General features: G+C 39.7%; 1 protein-coding gene across 4 annotated transcripts in view; it reads left to right on the forward strand.

Annotated features, from left to right (window-relative positions):
- The window catches only part of LOC139920268 (ELKS/Rab6-interacting/CAST family member 1-like), a 132,272-nt gene that overhangs the window by 108,065 nt on the left and 19,207 nt on the right, over positions 1–5,000 (forward strand). The gene's annotated exons all lie outside the window — the stretch shown is intronic.

The raw sequence follows: 5,000 nt of genomic DNA on the forward strand, positions 1-5,000 counted from the left end.
CTCTTCATCCCTTCTCATCTAGCATTACTTGAAGAATTATGTTCCAAATCATAGTTATAATCCAATATTTATAAAATGCAGAGGACCCAATCTGTAAACTGGTGACCATTTTGCCAACCAAGTACTTAAAAAGTACCACCACTTGCTTTCATTTTGTGCCATCAACCATTTATTGATAGTAGGTATCACAGTTTTCAGATTTCTTTATTTTGGAATAAAACTCTTTACATTAATTTATTCAGTTTACCTGAATCTTTGAATCTTTCTTTCATGTCTCTCCTTCTGAACATCATTTTTTCCATCTTCAGCTTCTTTTCTTCCCTCAGTTATACATTGTTCCACCGTCTGTCTTTATTCATCAGTGTTTGTTTTCTTATTGCACGTTTGTTGTGTCAATCACATTTCTCTCCCTTCATACTGATGCATGACCTAAACCATTTTTCAACTGCACCTGCTCCATGTGTGTGATGCAGTGGATGATTTAAGTATCTGTTAAAAGTATGTTTTTATGAATGAAGAAAAGAATGTTCATTTTCTCATTGACCCCCCATGTATTTTTTAAATCCAGTGGGGGTTTTACAGGTTTGAAGGGCTTATGAATCTCACTCAAGTGACAATGTCAACTTTCAATATAAGCAAGAAAAAAAAGAATCGTAGTGGGTTTTCCAGCAACACACTGAAAGAATGTCCATTTTAACAAGTAATTTAATCTGGTATGGAGTCTTTCATAAAACAAGTGAAAAGAATCTGCCTGTTGGTTGAGAAAATTCAACTTGTTTCCAGTGTAAATCTGCCTGTCTCAGGAATTTTCTTGAATTGTGTAACACGTTGACACTAGTGAAGTGATCTGCCTTTTAAGATATTGTCACCTGTTTCTTGAAAGTTACTGAAACACATGGAACTGCATCGGAAATAAGGGAAATGTTCATAAGTGTTATTGTGGTGAAACTGAGTTTTTACTGAATATGTTCTGTTGATAGATATTTTGTGGGTTGGATTGCATTATTGATAAAAGCTTGTAGCCTATTGGTTTGATCTACTAACAATACAGTGGAAGCAGCAGCACATATGAGCAGCACATGTTGCTTCTAGCGGAGCTCAGTTCCTCCAGTGGGATTTCCCATTGGGATGCTAAAGGCGCTAAGGAACGCTAACGGGGCTAAAGTTTGACTGGTTATTAATTAGCGGTAGCACTCCCCTGCAGAGGGAGGCCAGCCAGCACACACACACACACACACACACACACACACTCACACACACAATTTACACTGATACTCCATCTCTTTCTTGCTCTCTTTCTACATGAGTAGCTGTGCACACACACACACAGACACACACACACACACACACACACACCTTCCTCCCTAGGTGTGTAAGGTGGGTAATTCGCCATAGTACATTACATTGGAACAGTGAGTGGTTGTGTTGCTTTCTACAAGGGGATTCTGTACTGCAAACAGTGAATGAAATGTTTCAGCAACAACTGGAGCAGAAAAGCACAGGAGAGCTATCTTAACACACACGCTCACACACACACACACACACATGCACCCATTTTTATGCTATTTTGCATTTTTAATGGTCTTCTGCTTTATTGGATGCATCGGTGGATAGAGACTGGGAAGATGAGGGTTAATAAGTTTTGTTTGGATCTACAAGGGAATTCAGTGCAGCAGTTAGTGAGGTTTTGCAGTACTTCACTTCTACTTCAGGCATCACAACATTAAATTCTTACCTGTTATATCAAAGCTCTCAAAGCTCACTTAGTCGTTCTATGCACACTTAAGAAATCCTGTTATAATAGCTGCACTGGTAACAAAAACACTTCATATTAACTTGCTGATATTATTTCTCTATCAATCATTTTTTCATTGTTCTTTAAATTATTTATAATTTGTTATTACTAATTATTTATTCATAACTTATTTAGGGTGCTTGAGAGAATACAATGAGATGACTGGAAGCACGTTTACCCTTGTGTGATTAATATTTAGTGCAGTATGGTGCTTTTGAGATGATGCAGAGCTATCTGGTACCATCCACTATCAAAGTGTGCTAAAGTGTCCACCTGCACTGTAATGATATGAATAAGTACTGGACATACAGGTGAAACTGCTACCAAGTCTCTCATCAGCTTATTTGCTAAAAAGTCAGCATGCTCCTTTAATATTCCTGTAATACTCTGTAGGTGTGTGTTTTATTCCAGAGGTTTGGTGACTGGGTGGCACTGTGGCTTTGCTCCATAGATTCTGCTCCTTGTGAAATGCATGCGTGCACAGTGTGTGAGTCTCAGAGGGATCTGTGGAGAAAGATATTTGTGATTACACTGTGTAATGTGGCAACAGAAGTTTTCTAAAAATGCTGCAAGTCAGTAAGGCTGGTTGAATGTCTCTCTGTGGAGTTGTTTCATAGTGAATTAAGACTGTGGTAGGCAGGCACAGGAGGCTAATAAACAGGCAGACACACACACACACACACCCGCACACACACACACACACACACATTCATCCACACACAGTGCATACATACACATTGCGTGACCACACAGCGTACATCCTCTACGGCATGCATTGTACTCCAATAAACACATATACTGTATGTTGGTAAGCTTGTGCATGCACACGCACACACATACAAACACACACACACACACACACACATATACACTGATGCACACACAGCCTTATAAAATCATTTCTCCTCTGGGATTGTTTTACAGTACAGTAAGACATTGGTAGGCACTGTGGACTCATAAAACGCACACACACACACACACACACACCACACACACACACACACAAAGCATACAGTCGCTATGGCAGACACTGTAATGCAATAAACACACATGTAGGCACATACATACACACTCACCTTAATATAATCAGTTCTCTGTGTGGGGTTGATTCTAAATTCAAAAGCCTTCAAGTCTTTAAAAGACTTTCAGAGTTCATGTTTTAAATCAGCCCAGTTATGCACAGCTGTGTTCTCAAAGATTTACTGTTTAGTTCATATTTCACATTATTGTTGGGGTGAAATTGCTCTTATTTTTTACATTATTTTATTCTGATTGCCATGAAGTAGTTTTTGAAAAGTAATTTAATTTAACTTGCTGTGTTATGGAGGCTAGCTTCAGTATTGTTATTTCTCTCCTTGTCTCTCCCTCGTTCTTTTCCTTTCATCTCCCTCATTCCTTCCATCCTTCTCCTCTATTTTCCCAGCCTTCTTTTATTTGATCCATATTTTCTTCATCGTTTGGACAACACAGTGTGGAAAAGTATGAGAAAATAACTGTTGCACATATGCCGCACATGTTTTCATAGCTGTAAACCCACATATTGAGAGATTTGTGCACGTATCGTCGTATTATACAACAGTCTCCAGCTATAGAGTGATGATGTTCCAGTCATATTGCCTTGCCGCTGTCAGCATGCATCATACTGAGCAGCGGCAGACAGGCTGTCATGAAATTAAGGTTAAAGGAAAAAGTATGGAGTTTTGAAATGCAGAATGTGTAGGATCGCTGCAGCCTTTTCTCTTCCTCTCTCCATCTCCCTCCCTCTCTCCTCCAAAGGGAAATGTTCAGTAATGTATTTCGTAATGGACTGTAACCCACTGGCAGGTCCACAGTGGAAAATACTGTAACTAGAGCTATTTAAAACTCTGATAACGACCTTGTTTATGTGTGTGTGTGCGTGTGTGTATAATATATATACTGTATAAGTGTGTGTATTTGCGTGTGTTCCTGTACCATGTTTTTCTGTCTCTGCGTGCATTTGTGTGTGTATCTGTGTCTTCCAGTGTGTGCACATGCGCATATATGTACAGTGTGTGTCTGTGTGTGAGTGAGTGTGTGAATGTGTGTGCCCATGACTGTGTGTGTGTACTTGGTGCATGTGTGTGAAAGAAGCAGTTGTGAGCCAGGAAGGTGGTTTTAAATCGTGGATAGCTACTCATGAACACACCAACTGAGATGGTCTGGAAAAACACAACTTGTGTGTGTGTGTGTGTGTGTGTGTGTGTGTGTGTGTGTGTGGGTGGGTGGGTGGTAAATAAGGTAAGAACTCAGAATCAGAAGTGACAGTTACTTTGATTTACTGTCAGCTTTCATTTCTGGAGCGATGCTGCTAGAGAAGAGCGTGGAATAGGATAGTTTCCTTTTTTCCCCAGAAACCACCCACATCCTCTTCTTTGGCTGGTTATTTGTTTGTCATGCCGCTCAAACGCACCATAGTTATTGAATATTGAATGCTGAAGAGTTATATGTATGTATTCTTATTTCGTGCCTAATGCTTTGATGTTTGTTTTTTCACTGTAATTGACAGCTGAGGTTGGCTCTCAGATGTAGAAAATACTTCATTTCCCGAACACCAAGCCATGCCTTTGCAGAAAATTAGGTATTTTCTTACAAAAAATTTAATCATTCAATAGTTACAAAATGTGGCATGCAAGCAGTGATAGAGAATCAGAATCACTTTATTTGCTACAATAAATACAAATTGATGCAGAGATGCATTTTGACAACTTGCATAATAACACAGTGCATATTGACACACACAAGGACCTCATGCACTTTAGAAAGGGAGGCTCTGCATTTCACTCGCTATTTATTCATTCAACTTTCAAATTCTGTCTACATTCAACCAGCATGAATACATGAAGATAAAACAGCAAGTCAATACCTGAGAAAACATCACACACAGATTTTCACAATCACTGTATCTTAATGGTGAAGAGAGAAGCAGACTGGAGAGCTGAAGTGATGTAGAGATGGAGATAAAGAGAGAGACAGAGGGCGAGAGACAGAGAGAGAGAATGAGAGAGAGAGAGAAAGAGAGAGAGAGTCTGATCTTACTGCGTTGAGTGAAAGGAGCCTGCCGTCGGACTTCTGTGTGTGTGTGTGTGTGTGTGTGTGTGTGGGTATGGTATATTTAATCCCAGTGGTGTCTGTCCACACACTGCACTCCGTGCTCATCGTCACTCAACACAAACACACACACACA

This window comes from Centroberyx gerrardi, chromosome 24 (assembly GCF_048128805.1).
Source record: "Centroberyx gerrardi isolate f3 chromosome 24, fCenGer3.hap1.cur.20231027, whole genome shotgun sequence".
Lineage (NCBI taxonomy): Eukaryota > Metazoa > Chordata > Actinopteri > Beryciformes > Berycidae > Centroberyx > Centroberyx gerrardi.